The following is a 19,657-nucleotide window of genomic DNA, read 5'->3' as shown; positions in this document are numbered from 1 at the left end:
GGGAGGCCGGACTATATTTTGAAAAATAATAATGAATGAATTCCTATGCCCCACAAATAACCCAGAGATGCATTTTAAATAAAAGGACACATTCTACTCATTTAAAAACATGCTGATTCCCGGACCATCCGCGGGCCGGATTTAGAAGGTGATTGGGCCGTATCCGGCCCCCAGGCCTTAGTTTGCCTACCCATGGACTAGAGCCCACATCTTCAGTATTCTGCTCATTTGGGGAGCAGGTGGGCTAGGATCCACAAACTCACAAAACACACACACAAAACACACAAACTTGGGAGGAGGATGCAGATGTTGTGGCCAAATGGCCATGACATGCAAGATGTTCATTCTCAGATGCATCTCCTTGAAGCTTCAGGTGTATCCAAGGCGAGCCCAGCATCCATTCGCAATAGCACTGAATGGATGGCAATACAAGCTTCCTAGCTTAGCAATGCTAATTCAACACCTGTGTTTATAAGTAATATGAATTATATGTGTGTTGGAGGAGGGAGGGTGTTGATAGGCAGGCAGATATCTATAACAGAGGAAAGGGTGCAGCAATCTGAGGAACCCTGGCGAAGGTGGACCCATTCTGTGTGGTCCCCTCCTCCTCCATCACGTCCTCAGAAGGGGCTGGGCTACAGGAGCCAGCGCAGTTGTTTTCCAGCAAAAGAAACAAGCTCGTTACAAGGAGATCTCTTCAGAGACAAAGTCGTTAACACTGTACATTTTATGGACTTGTTTATATGGAGAAGGCACTAAATAAAATCCTCTAGTCAGCCTCTGCCAGCCTCCAGGAGGTGGGCCAAAGGATAGCAGGAAAAGGCTCCTATTATATTCCCTGCTTTCTCTCGTGCTGTTGAAGATGGATATTTCTGGGGCTTTTGCCAGCTTCATGTTTTCCCCTTTGTTTTTTGTAAAGTGTGTTGGCAAGGATGCCAAGTGGAAATGAGAAAGAAAGGCTGTTTAGAATGGAGAGCTCAAACAGGAACAGAGGAATTATTCCGAGGCTAGAATCCTGCGTTGGGGAGGAAGCCCTATTGAATTCAGGGGGTCTTACTTCCAAGTAAAAAATCATGCAGTCAGGCAACACAGTGATGCAATTCAATGTCGGGTAGATTTTAGCATATAGGCAGACCTCAATGGCTGGACTAGGAGGAGAATTTTTTTCAATGCACACTTGGCAATGATGGGGTGGGGGTGGGGGGCTGCAGGTAAGCAAGGGTGGGGTGTGATAAGATTCTTACTTAGCAATTCCAAAGCCCCCCTCCTTGGTAGATTCAAGATTATAATTTTTTAAAAAATCTGTGTCTGAAACAAAAAAGGTCACACTGCGTATTAACATTTTTTTTTAGTGCCAGGTGAAGATATTCCATGTGTCCAGGCATTTTGCAGTTGAGATTATTTTTGAAATTTTGCCCTATTTCGCTTTGCATTTACCTTTAATCTAATTTGTTTACTTGCTGTTTTTAAACTGGATTTGTAGGTTGCATGAATTCACATGAGTCGTACTTCTGGCATATTTTGATGAGGGGCTATTGAAAAAACATTTTAATAAAATGAAATGTATGCTTTGCGACAGCTCTATCTAGTCATGTTGTTATCAACACTTAATTCTCACCCTCTCTCTCTCTCTCTCTCTCTCTCTCTCACACACACACACACACACACACACACACTTTTTAAGGAATATGTGCCTTTGGCTCACACTCCTCCTACAGAGGCTCCTTAGAGTCTCCCTAAGGTTGGGTTGATATAGCCTGTCATGGTAGCAAGCCATCAGTAGACGTGGAGAGCCGTCAAATGACAAACCACCTATAGGCGAACAGTCCCCAGGTCCAGGCCTGTTGAAGCTGGGATTTGGCAGGGCAAGTTCAGCCCCACAACAACATCTTCCTGCATTGCAGGGGGTTGGACTAGATGACCCTCATGGCCCCTTCCAACTCTATGATTCTATTATTATATCTTGAAGCAACTCTTTCTGTTTTTCAGTTCAAGGCAGGCAGGAAAATACAAGGTCTATTGAGTCACCCCACCCTCCCACCTTACTGGCTGCAGTCATGACTGGTGTAGCGTGTACAGCAGGCTATGCAAACTGGTCAGCTTTGATGATGCCCTCTGCTATTATTTAGAGAAAACTACTAGGTGGCGATGGCAGGATGGGTAAACTTTTATTTAGACTCCCAGTTGCCACCTACTTAGCTCTGAAAGCTGCTCCAGTTCTCCAGTTCCATGGGGGTGTAGATTTAGTAGGGTCACCATATTTCATAAAGTAAAAACCAGGACACCCAAAAGTGGAAGGAAGACCCCAAAATGTGATTTATTTATTTTTTATTACACACTCTCTATATCACAAACTACTTCAGAAAGTGGTTTTCCATGTAGGATTGTGAGATGCAACCCTAGAATAATGGAATCTTAGAGTCATCTAGTCCAACCCTCTGCAATGCAGGAATCTCAGCTGAAGCATCCATGGCAGATGACCATCTGACCTCCCTAAATAGTTAGTGTGTGCATCTAACCAGATGGGGAGTTCTTTGCACCCTGGCTTTGTTAAACACCCACAAACACGCACCCACTCTGCGTCCACCATAAGCCTACAAATAATGCAAGCCCATCAATATATCATTCTGAGCAGTAACACGTGCAAAAGACATACCTGTGGGTAGAGGGTGGATGAAGGATGGTATACAAATGTAATTATTATTATTATTAATAAGATAGTTAGATGCTTGCATGTGGTGGGAGCAGAGTTGTGGAAGTCTCTTTGCAGTCAGGAGTTTCATTCAGCGCTTGATGGCTTTTGCTGGCACCTGAACACTTGAATTGCCTTCACTGGAAAACAGTGTATGGGATCATACGAAGGTGCTGGCGTGTGTTTGTGTGTGATCTGTGAACACCACCCTCGCTGCTGCCATCTGGTGCTGCTGCCACAGCCATTAAATGGTGAGCATGCATTTCCGCTAAAAGGATGCATGCAGCTCAAGTGTCAGGGCTAATTGACACATGCCTTGCACATGGGGACCTTGTATCGTTGGATAATTCAGGCTGAACATGTGAACTGTCTCCTTTAGAAGGTCGTTCTTGAGGGTGTAGGAAATAAGTGGGGGGAACCATGCAAAGCACCTTTGAGCTCCTTGGATAAAAAAAGTGGGAAATAATAATATAAATAATAATATCAACTGCTGGTGTCAGGTTGAGGACTCTAGCTCCTGTATGCTTAGCAAACAAAGAATGAGCTAATAGATGAAGAAAGTTACCAGTCTAGAATTTTCCTCCTAGATGTGCTAGTTTTTATTACTATTTTCCTTTCTTTTAACATGAGGAAGCTTTCAAAAGTGGTATACCCCCCACACACCTGTGATCCATCACCTCAACACCATCATATATGCAGAACCAGTCTATGTTGCAGTAGAGGCTGAACATGCAATTAGGTTTCTCTGGATCAGGGTCATTATAGTCATTTAAGCTGAATTGGTCCTTCCAGCAATCCAGATTATGGTTGGTGTTTGATGGATGGGAAAGGGGAGGAAAGAAACACTTGTAAGTCCCATTGAAATAAATGGGGCTTAAAAGTGTTTCACGTCTGTCTGGAATGTGCTCAAGATGTTTTAACATGTTGCTAAGTTGACTGCCTTAAATTCACCAATCTAGACCTATTTTTTAAAAACGTTTCCAAATATTAGTACCAATGAGCCACTTGCTTTTAATACATTGCATTGGGGTTGTGGAGGGGGAACAACCGCCTTGAATATTTCAGCAAAAGTGTCCCCCTGAGTTTCAGCAGAAGGCATAAGCACTTGCTAAAATCTCTCCCACTGAAATAAACGGGACTCCCAGTATTCCATGTTTGCAGGATTGTACCGCCGTGGGTCTTACTGTTATTTTAAAAAACCCCCACAAAAACTTTATTTGAGAATACATATATAGAGTTGTCTTCATTGGCATTTTTTATTTTGCAGATAATAGTAAAGAATAACCATTAATAAGTGTAATCATTAATTTAAAAAAAGCACAAGTAAACTGGGAGTAAGTACCGAGTAAACATAAGAAATGTAAGCTTCATTTCTCCACATTCCAAATTGTGAGAGATAAATGCTTTTGGAGAAGGGAATCAAAATTCGGAATGTGCAGAATTCATTTTTGGCTCTGAAATAGACGCGGGAGTGCTGCTCAGCTCGAAATACGTCCCGAGTGAATTGGAGGAACGCGCCACAATTCCGGCCCCCGGAATTGTAACTGCTTCGGGCAGAGATATCTGGCACCGTCAGATTAAATCCGAGCACGTTATGCCGCGGATCGGGTCCATTGGGGGAAAAACCCCAATTCCATTTGTATCATCGCTTGTGGCGGGAGAAGTGATCACAAACCAGCAGTCCCCCCCCCCCCCAATTTACTAATTTACTAAAAGCAAGGAGGTCTTTCGTTTTAAGCTCCTAGTGGTTTATTTTTTTAAGACACTTCTTCTTTAGACCTCAGATGTGAATAAAGGCGAGGGGGAAACGCAGACTTCACGGTATTACATTGCAAGGGGCTTCTGTATCACGCAATGAATCCATCGTGTTGCGTTTCTTGATTCATCGGAAACGCGTTTTGAAAATAAATTTGTTAGTTTTTTAAGGTGGGCTCCGAGGCTCTCTGTTGATGCAACAGACAGACTAGCGCGGCTGGGAATCTTGAGATCTGTTTTCATCCGGTCCCGCGCAAGATATGTGGCTGTTCCCGTTGCTTGCGGATCAATACTCTGTTCACAAGCGAATTAAACAGAGAGCACTTGGGCTGCAGCCGGTTTAAACCGGTTCAAACCGCAAAGCAGACCGTCCGGATTAAAACAGAATTGGATTGCAACTTCAACGGAGCTTCATTTTCATTTTTATTATTAAAATCTCTGGAAGGAAGAGGTCTCTTGGATTAAAATTCCGATCCGAATGCGGGTCGGAGTTGTAATCAAACACCCTCTTGCTCGAAAGGTTGGCCACAGTGGGATTTGCTTCCCAGCCATAGGATCGGTCTGCCAGGCTGCGGTTCTGCACGCCTCCCAATAGACTGAACCTTTGCAAGGAACCACACATACGTCAGTAGGGCTCCCTCGCAGGTAAATGTGCATTTTAAAAAAGGTCCTGTACTTGGCAAAAAAAGACTACAATCCAGTACATACTTACCTAAGGGTAAGTCCCATTGAACTTAGTGGGACTGACTTCTACGTAATAGAACCACGCTGTTAAATCCCTTTGAACCCAGTGGATCTTTCCTTCTGGGTCACAACTGCAGAGGATTAGTTGTAAATTGGAAATGAATTCGTCCTGATTTGAATGAAATTTCCCTTCATAATTCATCAGTTCATAATTCATTAGGTTTGGGATGTAAGGGCTAGCGGGGAAACAAGAAGCAGCTCTAAAGTTGTTTGTGTGTTTTAAAGCAGGACTCTGAAATATTCATATACACACATATACGTGTGTGTGTGTGTGTGTGTGATGTTGTTATAAATATTAGCATAAAATGGCAAATATTCAGGATCCGTTTCTCCTTCGTTTTCAGCTTCCTTGCTCCTTTGGCCTGGGCAGGGAAGCGGTGATCCTCGGATGCAAACGCCCCGGCCGCCGGTTGCGCGAAACTGGAGGAGACACCCGAGGATGCGGGATAGAATTCCGCAAGGGAGAGCTGGAACTGGGCGCGCCCAGGTGCTGGGCGGATCATTTCCTTGTGCAGCCCGATCCTAGGCGTTGTTACTCGCCAGCAAAGCCCCTCTCAGTTCAGAGGGAAACGAACCTCAAGTTGTGCAATTTTAAAAAATGGATAGGATTGCGGGCAGGGCCAAATCCTCTTCCCTCGTGGGCGTCTTTTGGGAGGGAAGTTCCCCCGGGCTGGGGGCTGCAGGTAGATCTCTAAGCAGGTTATGCACAGCTGTTAGGATCGCAGATTTACGCGGGGTGGGTGGGCTCAAGATAGTATAGGTGGAAGCAAATTAAGACGGGTTTGAATGGAGGGATTTCGCAAATCCTGCTCCAGAGACATGATCGGGAGTCGGGGATATTCTTCCCAACGCAAACCGTGAGATTTGTTCTGCGTGGGTATGTAGACAGGGAAGGAAAGGCCACCGTGCGGCGGAACCTCCTCCCGAGTAGCACATCTATCTAGCTAATCTATGTGAAAAATTGGAGCCAGTGCGGGCAATGCAATAGTAACCTTATAAAATACTGAAAGTCTATATGCCTACTATTTGCAATACAGTACGTATATTAGTGTAGTTACTATAATAAATATCTCTCTCGATCGCTACCCCAATAGTGGGGTGGCATCTGAACTGTCGGAGGTCGGAAGAAGCCTCTCTCTCGGTGAGTGGGGAAAGAGGCCTTGCATCTTAAATCCAGGCCAATCATTTGGGGACCCAATCCACCGGCGAGAGAGGCTCCTGCTGACACCGGTGGATGAGCCCCCACCCCCGGCGGATCGAGCCCTTGGAGAGGTGTACAAGACCTCCCTCTTCTTTCCTTAGCGCGCGAGGGGCGAGGACTCCGGTGGGGTCCAGAAGGCAGCGCGAGTCCTGGGCAACGCAGCCGCTTTGGGATGGAGGTGTGCGTGTTAGCTATGGGGCCAGGAGGCCATGCCTTTTCAGAAGCGACTCTCCCCACCCCTCCTCTAGTTTCTGCGCCATTCCTTACACTAATGACGCACGAGGACTGCTGCCCGTGTCCGCCGGATTCCACAAGGCTCCTCGCTGTTGCCTCGCCAGAGCAGACTCCAGGCATTTACTCAAGAGTATTTACTGGAATTAAAAGGGAAGGGGGTGGCTTGTGTTCGCGCCTGCGCAGCCGAACCTATGCATGCTTTCCTGGCTGAATTTCGTGAGTTTTCTCCCAGGTAAAGGCGCGTAGAGGGGCAAGCTAAAAGCTCTCCTCCTCCATTCTCTTCTCTTTCATTTTCGACGGGCAACAACAGGAAGCAGGGGCTGCCCGGCACCAGGGGAGATGTACCCACCCCCGTTTTCTGTCTCCTTGTTAAAGAAGTAGGAGGGGCAGCAGCTCGGTGGCCCAACCTGCGATTTGCCTGCAAAGGTCCCAGGTTCAATGATGGTTTATGATGGAGCAGCTCAGCCGGTAGAGTATGAGACTTTTAATCTCCGGGTCGTGGGTTCGAGCCCCACGTTGGGCAAAAAGAGTCCTGCATTGCATGGGATTGAACTAGATGACCCTCGTGGTCCCTGCCAACTGTACAGTTCTGTTATTTTGTTGTTGTTTAGTCGCTTAGTCGTGTCCGACTCTTCGTGACCCCCCTGGACCAGAGCACGGCAGGCACTTCTGTCTTCCACTGCCTCCCGCAGTTTAGTTAAACTCATGCTGGTAGCTTCGAGAACACTGTCCAACCATCTCGTCCTCTGTCGTCCCCTTCTCCTTGTGCCCTCCATCTTTCCCAGCATCAGGGTCTTTTCCAGGGAGTCTTCTCTTCTCATGAGGCGGCCAAAGTATTGGAGCCTCAGCTTCAGGATCTGTCCTTCCAGTGAGCACTCCGGGCTGATTTCCTTAAGAATGGATAGGTCTGATCTTCTTGCAGTCCATGGGACTCTCAAGAGTCTCCTCCAGCACCAGAATTCAAAAGCATCAATTCTTCGGCGATCAGCCTTCTTTATGGTCCAGCTCTCATTTCCATACATTTATACCCCACCTTTTTGTCCCAAGGAGTGGAGTACATGGTTCCCCCGCTCTCTTTAAGTAAACCCCACAGCATCCCTGTGAGGTGGGCTAGGCTGAGAGACTGGGACTAGCCAAAGGTCAAACCCAGGGAGCTTCATGGCCGTGTGGGAGTTCGAACCCTGGTCTGCTAGGTCCTAGCGACCCGGCATTACACCAAGCTGGCTCTCATCACGAGGAATGTCGTCAGGTGGACCAACAGTCCGACGCAGAATAGGGCAGATTCCTAATTAAATTTGTCTTTTGGTCAGAAACATGTGGACTAGAGCGCCTACTTTGCCCGGAAAAGTTCCCAGGTCCGACCTCCAATTCAAAGTAATTCATTGAATCTGTACCCCGCCTTTTCTCCGCTAGGAGCCCAGGGCGGCAGAAAGCAACAAAAATATATTCCAAATAATTTTCAGTGCTGGTTGAGAAAGTTCTAGATTTAAACGGCTTGTTGAAAGAGGAAGGTTTTCAGGAGGCGCTGGAAATACAACAGAGATGGCGCCTGTCTAATATAGTTTCTAGGAAGCCACCACCACCAAGGCCCGGTTCCTACATCATGCAGAGAGCAGACCTCCAGGTGAGATGGATTCTGCAAGAGGCCCTCACCGGCGGAGAGCAGTGGTCAGGAGAGTATAGAAGCGGTGAGGCGATCTCTCGGGCATCCTGGGGTCCCAAACCGTATATGGCGTTATGCGCCCAAACCAGCACATTGAACCTAGCCAATCGGCAGCCAGTGATGGCAAAGGGTTTTTCTGAAGGCTGCTTGTGGCAGAGTGTTTAGGATTAGTTCTAGGACCTGGGAGACGAGGGTTCAAACCCTCGCTCCTTAGGCCAATCACTCCCTCTCAGCCTAACCTACCTCTCAGGGTTGTTGTGGTGATTAAATGAGGAGGTGGGACAGAACCAGGTGTGCTACCTTGAGCTCGTGGGAGAAAACGGCGCGATACAGAAATGCAATAAGCAAAGGAAAGCTGTGTGCTGTCGACACACAGTCCCGAGCCGAGGTGTCCCTGTGGTCTGACGCGGTATATAAGAATGGACTCCTATTTTCCTAGACGCTCGACAATGCGCTTCCTTTCGGATGCTGCGCTTTACTCTAATATTTACGGCCCTCGCTCGCTCCATTGAGGAACTGGAGGGGCAGCTGCGGAGGGAGAGAGCGCGAGAGATTGCGGAGGGGGGGGGGAGGAAGGCGAGAGAATCAGGACGGGTGACGTCAGCCTCAGGGAGCCAATCGGCAGCGGGCGAGTGGGGCGCGAGTGTGAAAGAATGAATGGGTCGTTCGCTCCTCCGCCTCCTGCCTTTTTCTCTCAACGGAGGAGCCGCGGGCAGCAGGGAAAGTGCTCACCAGAGAGGCCGGAGCTGCGCGGGTCCCTCTCCCGCTCCGCAGGGCGCGCAGAATCCGCGCTCTCGCTCGGCCGCAGCCAGCCTTGCTCTTCGGGGGATCGTGCCTTTCTGGGCGGAGGAGGAGAAAGGAAAAGGAGGGCGGGGGTCTGGCTGGGGGTCTGGCTGGGGGTCTGGCTGGGGGTCGTGGTGGGGGTCGTGGTGCCTGGGACCCCCATGCGCAGCGGGATCCGACGCCCATCTTCACCGGAGCGAAGGCTGCGCGCGGCTTTCCCTCCGTCCGCGTAAGTTCAAGAAGCGAGTTTCTTGCTGGGACCCGGGTGGCGGGTTTCGTTTCATTTCTTTGCGGTGGCGGATCTGCGAATTTTCTAGCTAAGGCTGCCTCCGTTTGGGCCGCGAAAGTGATCCTATAGCCCCACTGAATTTGATACGGTTTACTTCGGAGCAGGCATGGCGAGGATCGCGTTGCAGCGCCAGGAAGAGGGAGCTTCCCTCCTGCCCAGATCTTCACACTCTGCAACGTTTTGACAGAGGCTCTATTAATTGTTTGGAAATCTATTTTTGCACGATTTTAAAAAAACAAAATTTGTTTTTGCTATGGTTCATGCCTCCCCTCCCCGCCGTCCTGGGGTCCGCAAAGGATGGAGAGGGGCTTGAGAATATATGGTATAAATATAACTATAAATTAGATTGCACTCTCACAGGCGAAAAGAGGGCCGCCCTTGCGCGCTCGGGAAAAGGCTTCTCTGCCTTCATCCCGCTCCTCCCAAGAGTAGCCTGAATCCTGCGCAAGGTTCATGATTTAACCGATGGGTTCCTCTAGTCCCGGGTCTGTGGGTCCTTGGTTCAAAAGAACTGGGAGAGCTTTCCCGTACCTGGATAGGCAGCGCTGAGAAAGGAGGATCAAGGCTGCTGGGTCTTCGATTTTAGCTTCTAGAAACCGCAGGACTAGCTGGCTGAAGACATGCACCCCGAGATAGGGACCCCAGGAAACGGGGACTGTCTCCTACAGAGGGATAGCGAAGCTTAAGAAAGATAGGAAGCTGCTGCCTCATCCCGTTGGTCCATCCATTTCAGCGCTGTCTTCACTGACTGGCAGCGGCTCTCAGGGGTTTCAGGCGCGCGGGGGTGTCTTTCCCCAGACCCACCTGGAGATGCGGGGTGGGGGCTGGCCTGAACCTGACACCTTCCTCTGAGCTACGGCCCTTCCGTGTGGAACACGCAAGTATACAACAATGCTATTTAAGTTTTCCCCACCATCCTTCCTTTTAAAAGTAAACGCAAGTGGTGCGTGCCTCTGAGAAACCGGGGAAGTAGCAACACGGCTTAGCAGAAGTGTTTTTAAAATTTAAAGAGAGGGGAATTTCCCACTTAAAAAAAAAGCAAGCACCCCGATAAAGACTGAACTTGTTTGGTATCTGAAGGGTGTAAAATGACCGGGGGGGGGAATAAAATGGAATATTGGCAAGGAGACAACCTTCTTCCTCTTGGGCCCGACCCTTTTCTGTGGGGCTTCATAGATGGAGGTTTTCTATTTGGGAGGGGGGAATTGTGACTGAAGCCCTGGCAACATTTTGAAAAGCTGAGATTTGGGTGGTATATACATCTGGAGGGAGGAGTAGTTCTAGATTTGTTTGTTTTTTAACCTAACCGTTTTCCTGAGTGGTGTGACCAGCCACAGAGTTGTTTTGCAAAAGCAGCCAGCAAATTGAACAAAAAACAACCCTCGACCTTTTTTTTTTTTTGCTGGGCTCTTTTCCCCCTCTGTGCAGTGGCAGAGTCAAAGATGGGGCATGATCTTTGGGTTTGTAAATGTAGCCGTGGGGATGTGTTGATGGATCTTGCAAAGCTAAAGTAGTTAGGCTAGATAACCTCTGGATTCTGTCGGCATGTTTGATGCTGCACGTTTGCGGCTACGCTGGGTAAAATGAGATCCTACGCGTTCTTCACCAGCAGAATCCACACGCCTCCGATTTTCATTTTGGCTAAATAGGCTGCAATCCTGTGCACACTGACCTAGGTGCAAATCCCATTGGCCTCCTTGGGACTTCATTTATCTAGAAGATTTCGTACCCTTTGCCATAACGTTCTAGGGCACATTGCAGCATACAGATGTAAAAACATGCAAAACCATTACAGTTGTAAAGCAAATATACTCATGAGTAGACACGTGTAGGATCATGCCTTCAGACTGCAGTCCTATCACCACTTACCTGGGTGTACATTCAATAGGATTTCCCTCTGCATTGACATGGTTAGGTTTGCGCTGTTAATTTTATTTCCTTTGGCACTTCCTTCCTATGTGTTCTTATGTGTGATGTACATTTAAATGGGGGAAAGGAGGCCAAACCATGATGTTTATAATACAACCTGCAAGAAATAATGTAGAAGTTTAAATGAGAAGTTTAAATGAGATCCTCAATTTAAATTTTCCTTGGAGGGAAACTTTAGCGCATTAATGTGCTGAAGTTTTTATTTTATTTAAATTGTATTTTTATTTAGCTATATATCTTTTTGCATTTCATTTCCCCCTACTTCACTTTTTATATGCCCTCTCCCAACCATGTAGGTATATGTTTGCATATAACCCAAGAGAACCCTTCTTGCGTCTGACAATGGACAGTGTTTTGCAAAGGTTTTGCCGTAATAAATGTGTTCATCTTTACGGGGCCACAGCACTTTAGCTAAAAAAGAAAGAGAAGAAACCCTCAGCCTTGTAGACAAAATCCAGCACACACCCTCACAGTAGTTCATACTTTCTGAAGCGCTGTCCTTTGGGGTTGAGAAAAATGAAATGGTGGCAAATGGATGGGTTTATGTGTTAATACATTTATCCCCTTCTTTTTTTCCCCCCAACCAAGAGACCCCAGAAAGAAAGACCTGGAGGAGAAAGGAAGGTCTGTTCCTCCTCCTGGTGCTGCTGCCCTTGCTGGCGAAGTAGATAGCCGGGGTTGGTTGTTATCTTTGGTTATCTAGCTGTATGAGTGGGGTCAAGTCTTCATAAAGCTAGATAACCGAAAGTAAAAATAACCCCATTACACGCCTGAGGAGGAGAAGAGAGAAGACTTTTAGAAAAGCAAAAGGAAAGATCTCTAAGAAAACAGAGACCGAAACAAAAGCCCTCTTGATGCTCATGCAGTGAATAGAAGACGTGGAAACAGAAAGAAAGAGAAAGTCTCATTTCTGGATGCTAGAAGCTGGAGGTAAGCATTCTGAATTCCCAAACCCATTTCATTTTCATCCTTGGAGTAGCTGTGCTTAGATGCAGCTGTGGAGTAACGGCCACACGAGGCCTGATGTTTGATGATGTTGTGTGGCTGGATCTTGCTTTGCCGTTGTTATTCAGACTGCTGTGGCCGGGGGCTGGGAGGGAGCTCCCTGGCCCTGGCTTCCTCCCCCACTGACAGACCCCTTTTGCTGACTTTTCATGTTCCATGGAAGCTACACTGCAAAGGTGTAATGGGTGGCACATCTGTAGGGAGCACAGCATAGCAATTACTAGGATTCCACATATCATGGAGAATTCCAAAGTGGTGCATGGAATAAAATCCACAAAATGCCAATAAAACGTCATAACGCATTGACTCGAATGCGTGATGAGAGAGGCATCATGGAAAGCCTGTGTGAACCAAGTCTTAAGTAAGTGCCAAACACTTTGCAGTGCACATGCCTATCTAATATCATTATAGACATGTGTGAGATTCTTTAGATGTGATTTCTCCATTGCAGGGGGTTAAACTAGACTCTACAGTTCTATGAGATTGCACTGTAAGTAAATGCTAAAACATAGAACATGATGGGTTTAGTATGTATTTGCTTTTCAGGCTCTTCTCCTTAGCTACCACAACAAGAAGCACGTTTCTGGTAGCAGGCCTGTTAGTGATCATTGCCACAGCGGCACAATTCTCTCCCATAGGTTTTGGAGTTGAGAAATGAGCTGCCTTGATTTGCCTCCATTAGTTGGCTTTGACCAGAAATCCCATTGGGGAAAGTGCTTCTGCCATAGGCAGCTTGGCCCCGTATGCCTGAAGGAGCGTTTCCACACCCATTGTTCAGCCCAGACACTGAGGTCCAGCTCCGAGGGCCTCCTGGCGGTTCCCTCCCTGCGAGAAGTGAAGTTACAGGGAACCAGGCAGAGGGCCTTCTCAGTAGTGGCGCCTGCCCTGTGGAACACCCTCCCATCAGATGTCAAGGACATAGATTATACAACTTTAGAAGACATCTGAAGGCACCCCTGTATTGGGAAGTTTTTTAAAAATAAATAAATGATTTTTAAAAAATACATAAAATACAATAAGAATCAAATTATTCTACAGAACAAGAATATTAAAAAGAGAGAGAGAGAGAGAAAAGTAAGGAGAGAAAAAAAAGGGGGGGGAATATCTATATGTCCCTTTACCATACAGTCGTACCTTGGATTCCGAATGCCTTGCGAGTCGAATGTTTTGGCTCCCGAATGACACAAACCCGGAAGTCAGTCTTCCGGTTTGCGAACATTCTTTGGAACCTGACCATCCGGTGAGGCTTCCGTGGCTTCCGATTGGCTGCAGGAGCTTCCTGCAGCCAATTGGAAGCCACGCCTTGGTCTCCAAATGTTTTGGAAGTTGAACGGAGTTCTGGAACAGATTCCATTCAACATCCGAGGTACCACTGTATTTATATCATATATATCCTTTCATTTATCCACATGCAGAGAAGAAGAGCCTCCCATCTGCCAGCTTTTAAAAGACACCTGAAGGCAGCCCTGTCTAGGGATGTTTTAAATATTTGATGCTTTATTATGCATTAATATTTTGCTGGAAGCCTCCCAGTGGCTGGGGCAACTCAGTCAGATGGGTGGATGATGATGAGGCTTTTTAGACAAATGGTCCATTGGTCCATTTAGCTTGGTGTATGATCCCAGCCAATTACCTGCTTGGAGGTGGCATCTGGAACCATCACCACGGGAAGAAGTTACCCTCAGCCTTCCTTCCTGCCAGCTTTTCACCAGCCTGAAGGAAGGAGCTTCTGCTTTTCAGGGACAGTTGAAGTATGTCAGGAAGAGAAGACAAGGAGATCCTGGAGGAACCAGTCAGCAAGGGGAAGGCATGCAGTCAGGGCTGGTGTCAGACGAAGGCACTGTTGGGCACCTGCCAGCAGAGTGGAGGAAGGGCCATAGCCCAGTGCTTTGTATGCAAAAGGCAGGTGCTGCCTGTCAGTGTAGACAATACTAAGCTAGATGGTCAGACCTATGTATAAGGCCATTCCCTATGTCCCCCTAAATTTTTTATGAGGTTCTTCTAATTCTCTCTTGGTCTTTTCTTTCTCGCTGACCTGGATTATCCCAAGAAGTTGCTCCTATGGGGAACCTCGTATCACCTCTGCATTCTTCTGACTCTCTTCTACAAGGAAATATTCGACTTCCAGCTGTTGTCTGCATTCCCTGGAATTACGGTCAGTATGGTTTCCCCAGTCATTTGGAAAGATGTTGTTTAGCTTTGGTGGAGTAGAACTGGGAAAGAATAATAATTATTACTGGTGCACTTTTACAGTGAATCTTGCCACCCTTATACAACAGAGGAGTGAGTTTTCTTAATTTTAAAAGAAATATTAAATTGAGTAGCAGTTCACACAAAATAGGCGGAAGAGGGAATGATTCTCCATGGTGTACGTGTGTGTGTGTGTGTACATGCAAAAATACATGTGTGGAATTAATTATTTAATCTTAGAATTACTGTTAGTTCTTCCTTACAATAATGAACACATTAAAAACAAAGAAATCCTAGAATATTTTGTAGTGCAGGCATTTGAACGCTGTCCCTCCTGCCCCTTGATTTAGATTCCAAATTCCTAAATTTCTTCCCCATTATATGCCCATTCAACAGCTTCAATCTGCAGAACTGGCAGTGATACAGATGACACATAATACCAATTCCACATTTGTAAGAACAGTTTTGTTTAGACAAGCCCACTCAGATAATATAGGATGCTTGAATCTGTTTGTAGTTTATCAGTGTTTTTAATTTTTTAGACGGTTTAAATAGTTGTCTTTAACTGTTTTTACTGTTAATTTTATTGTCTTATTCTTTTTGTGAACTGCTTTGAGGTGCCACCAAAATCTGTTTGGATCAGCTTTGCCCCCTCCAGAGATTTTGGACCACAACTCCCATCAACCCCCAGCCAACATGGTTGTGCTGGCTGGAACCATGGGGCAACATGGCTGTGCTGCAAGAGGCTGATGGGAGTTGCAGTCCAAAGCATCTGGAGGGCATAGGTTGTGGGGAGGAGGCTAAGCTAGTGGATGTAGGCACACAGAAGTGAAATTTTAGATGATAAACTCCATCCTCAGGACTTGGGGGCGGGGAATCACACCAGGATCAGAGGTTGCAACAAGTGGTCTTTCCTCTCCCGCCTCCTGCAAAAAGGCCTTGTGTCTCTTTCTAAAGCTGTTGCCCCAAGCATGTTTTAGGGAGGGGAAAAACACTACTGAAAACAGTGGGGTGCTTGCAGTGGACATTTGGCTAGGATTGGAGTGGGTAACGGTGGTGGGTGTAGTAAATCCAATGCAGGAGTCGATCTGGGGTTGCACATCAGAGGCTGTTGCATGATTCATAACACAGTCCACAGTTTGCTGATGCTCAAGAGTCACAGGTCTAAGTGCCTTTGCTTCAGATGGGAGGAGCTCTTTATGCTAAAGACCCCAGCTGAACCCCAACCGAAGAGCCAGTTCAGGCCGGGGTAAAGGTGAAGGTACCCCTGACCATTAGGTTCAGTCATGGATGACTCTGGGGTTGCGCGCTCATCTCGCTCTATAGGTCCGCAGACAGTTTTTCCAGGTCATGTGGTCAGCATGACTAAGCTGCTTCTGGCGAACCAGAGCAGCACATGGAAACACCGTTTACCTTCCCGCTGGAGCAGTACCTATTTATCTGCTTGCACTTTGATGTGCTTTCGAACTTCTAGGTTGGCAGAAGCTGGGACCAAACAACAGGAGCTCACCCCGTCGTGGGGATTCGAACTGCCGACCTTCTGATCGGCAAGTCCGAGGCTCTGTGGTTTAGACCACAGCACCACCTCTCAGCAAAATTCAGGGGGCAAAATTTCCAGGATCATCAGGAAAAGCTCCCAAGACAGGGGTGGGGAACAGGGTCTGAATGCGGCCCTCCAGGCCTCTCCGTCTGGCCCCTGGAACTCTCCCTAGACCACACTCCTTGCTGTTCCCATTGCATACAATTTTTGGGTGCTTCTGCCTGGCTGGAATGTGTTTCCGAGCTGTGATGATGTTTGCTTGCCTGAATGGACAGTAGAGGAGTGTGTGTAGAAACCTCTGGTTTTTGCATGACTGGGATGTAGTCTTCTGCACAAAAGACAAGAATCTCATCTCTTGCTCTGCCCATGTTTGCTTCTAGAAGGTTGCCTGCAAAGGACCAGGGGTTCCCCAACCCCTATTCTAAATGAAGCCTGGCTTCCCCCACCCCACTCACATGCACACTTGGGACATCAGGGTCTGAGCAATGATATGAGTCTCTCTCAGGTTTCCCTGATGGTGCCCCTCTTCCAGATTGCTTCATGCAATGAAAACTAAGGGCTGTCCACATCTTGGCTTAATGTGGATTGTGAGCCCTTGTGCCTCTTTTAAATGCCCCTCCTCCATGAAGGTGTTTTCCTCCAAGTACTGCTGTGCCACACTTTCTCCTCCCTAGAGTCAGAGATTCCCCATACTTTGGAGATCTGAACAGGAGAGCAACTTCAACTGTTCAGGGAATAGGAGGGGGAAGGGCAGCAGTGGGGGGAAACCTTCAAAGAGGAAACACAAAATCTCCCCTGAAAAGGAGATATGAATAATTTCTCCCTTGGGCAGCAGAATAATTTGAGTCCTCCCTGTCATTGCTCCTCCTGTTCCAGAGCCCGTGCTGCTCCTGGATTCAGCAAGCAGTGGCAAGATGACCAGGTGCCCAACTTGGGCTGCACTAGGCTGGCATATGCCCCAACTGTCCCTGCTAACCTGAGGCAGTTCCTCTTCTGTGGTCCCTGCCCCTGGTAAATCAGTGCCCCAATCATGTCTCAGTTTGGCCCTTTGGGGAGATTTGGGACTGGAAAGTACCTTTCATTAGGAGTTGCTGTTCTTGAGGTTCAGCCCATCACCCCTCCTCTCTAAAAGGGGGGGGGACACACACACACACGCACATACATCTATCTAGATAGTAAATGTTGCTGTGTATTTTCAACTTGCAGCTGCTGTAGAATGACCGCCTTCAAGATGCATTGCAAGAGCGGTTCCAGAAAAGCAGCCATCTTAATCTCTTGAGACAATGCAAAAGAAAAGTGACCAGTCGTACTCGGAAGCTGATGCTGTAGTAAATTTGTCAGCCTCCAAGGGGCCACAAGACCCTCTGTTGCTGTGGCAAGACAAACCAATTCTTCCTTTTAAGAGTGCAATTATAGTTAAGCTTACTAGCACCATGTTCAAGGCTAGGAAGTGAAATAGGGAGTGGGTAGCATTCCTTGCGCAAGGACAGTGTTTCCAGTTTCATCTCTGAAATGCTGGCGGTGGGGAGTGAGTTTTGCAGTGGAGGGATTCTGAAATAACAGGGAACAAAGGCAAAGAACAGGGAAGTTTGGTGTTAGCTCTCTGTCCTCGGTGCTGAATCTATTTCCTTAAAGCAATATGCCTCTGAATTCTGGTTGGTGGGAACCACAAGTGGGAGAGCATCATAGCTCTCAGGTCCTCCTTGCAGGCCTCCCATTGGGGCAGCTGGTTGGCGATTGTAGAAACAGGATGCTGCACTAGATTGACGTCCTTTGGCCTGATCCAGCAGGGCTTTTAAAGCTGTGGTTGGATGGCCATCTGTCATGTATGCTGTAGTTGAGATTCCTACCTTGCAGGGGGTTGGACTAGATGACCCACAGGGTACCTTCCAACTCTGCCATTCTATGATTCTATTATTCTTGCCAGTAACAGTGAGAGAGGGCCCTTGATTCCATGCCCTGCCTATGGGCTTCCTGGAGAAATCTGATTGGCCACTGTAAGAATAGGATGCTGGGCGAGATGGGCTTCTCGTCTGATCCAGCAGCCTGGCTCTTATGTCCTGATAAGCTATCAGAAGAGTGCATTTGTTTTGTAAACATTGCCAGTGCTTCTCCCCCAAATTCTGAGTAAGGGACCCCAAATCTGGTCAATGAGAGGAATGAAGCAAGGTGAGCAAAATCACACAGAGTTTATTCTGCTTCCCAGATCCAGGTTTTCAAACGATTTGGGGGGTAATACAAGCATGGGAATTTGGAAGAGAGGCAGACAACTCCCCCCCCCAGCTTCAGCTGCAAAGTCGGTCAGTTTGGTGATGAAAAGTTGGCTCAGAAGCCCACTTTGCAAGGGGAAAAAATATAGAGACAGTCCCAGACAAAGCATGAGATGGTTTGTCTCCAAGAGAGTTCTGTAGCCTTAGAAGGAGAGGCCCTTTCTCTGCACAAGGTATGGATAATGTAGTTTTCACTTCTTGTCTTACGTCACACAAGTTGATGATCCATATGCCACCCCTCATAAAAGAGTCTGTGGGAGTCAACATATACAGTGGTACCTCTAGATACGAACGGGATCCGTTCCGGAGCCCCGTTTGCATCTAGAAGCAAACGTAACTAGTGACAGCACGTCTGCGCACGCACGCGTCACTTTTCGCCGCTTCTGCGCATGCGTGTGACATCATTTTGAGCATCTGCGCATGCGCAAGCGGCAAAACCCAGAAGTAATGCGCTCCGTTACTTCCGGGTTGCCACAGAACGCAACTTGAACGCACTCAACTTGAAGCGTATTCAACCCGAGGTATGACTATTTTTAGATTTTCCAGTCTGGGCTTTGACTTGGAGACCATGCTCAGGACTTCAAGAGGGAAACTTGAGAGTTGCCTCCAAGTTTCAAGAGAGCAGATGTGGCACACCTGGAAATAATTGATGTTTTGATCAGGACTGCGTTGGCATTGGGAGCTGGTTTGAGCATTCCAATGGCCAGAGCTCAGCACTACCCACTTTGGAGTTATTCATCATGACTCTAGCAGGCAGCGTTCAAAATGTACAGGCCTTGTGGAGTTAGTTTGGGGTATCCAAACACCAATCTTTCATCTATTACTGGGAAAGCTGCGTCTTCAGAAAGCTCAAGTGATCCGATTTTTCTCACTAGGAAAATGCAGTGTATTTCCACAATGAAACACAGAAAGCAACTGCATGTTCTGAAGGCACTGACTGGACTTGAGGTTAAGCCCTCCAATTGTTTTTGGACTCTAAGTACCTTGAAGACATCCTTGGACAAACAAGCTTGTGTGTGTGTGTGTGTGTGTGTGTGTGTGTGTTTGCACGTGTGCCAGTATGAGGCACAAACATAGCTTAGAAGAGGGGAGAGCTTGCAGGCAATGCAGGGATTTTAGGATTGCTGTCGCACGATCCCATTTCATTGCCCTGATCAGCAGCTGGGCAGCTGCATTTTGCACTCACTGCAACCTCTGGGCCATTTTCAAGCAGAGACACATTGCAGTAGTCCAGCTGTGAGGGTTGCCAGCCAGGGCATGGATCACTGAGGCTAGGCAACCCCCACCCCCTGTGTTGCATAGTAAGCTCTGCTCTAGTTATATTTGACCTGCCTGTGCAGAGAACGGGTAGGAGGAGAACAA

The 19,657-nt window shown here is 47.4% G+C and overlaps 1 long non-coding RNA gene across 3 annotated transcripts in view; it reads left to right on the top strand.

Annotated features, from left to right (window-relative positions):
* Positions 1 to 19,657, top strand: part of LOC308465752 — a 54,984-nt gene that overhangs the window by 12,959 nt on the left and 22,368 nt on the right. Inside the window, exons 1-3 of one of the 3 annotated variants that reach the window (XR_013980557.1) lie at positions 9,285 to 9,301; positions 11,879 to 12,220; positions 14,346 to 14,450. This is a non-coding gene — a long non-coding RNA (uncharacterized lncRNA). Of the gene's footprint in view, positions 1 to 9,284; positions 9,302 to 11,878; positions 12,221 to 14,345; positions 14,451 to 19,657 lie in introns of those variants that run through there. The other 2 variants (XR_013980555.1, XR_013980556.1) reach the window with 2 other exon arrangements.

This window comes from Podarcis pityusensis (genome assembly GCF_964106645.2).
Source record: "Podarcis pityusensis genome assembly, chromosome: 16".
Taxonomy (NCBI): Eukaryota; Metazoa; Chordata; class Lepidosauria; order Squamata; family Lacertidae; genus Podarcis; species Podarcis pityusensis.
The sequence above is the reverse complement of the archived record's forward strand: the minus strand, read 5'-3'. Positions and strand labels throughout refer to the sequence as shown.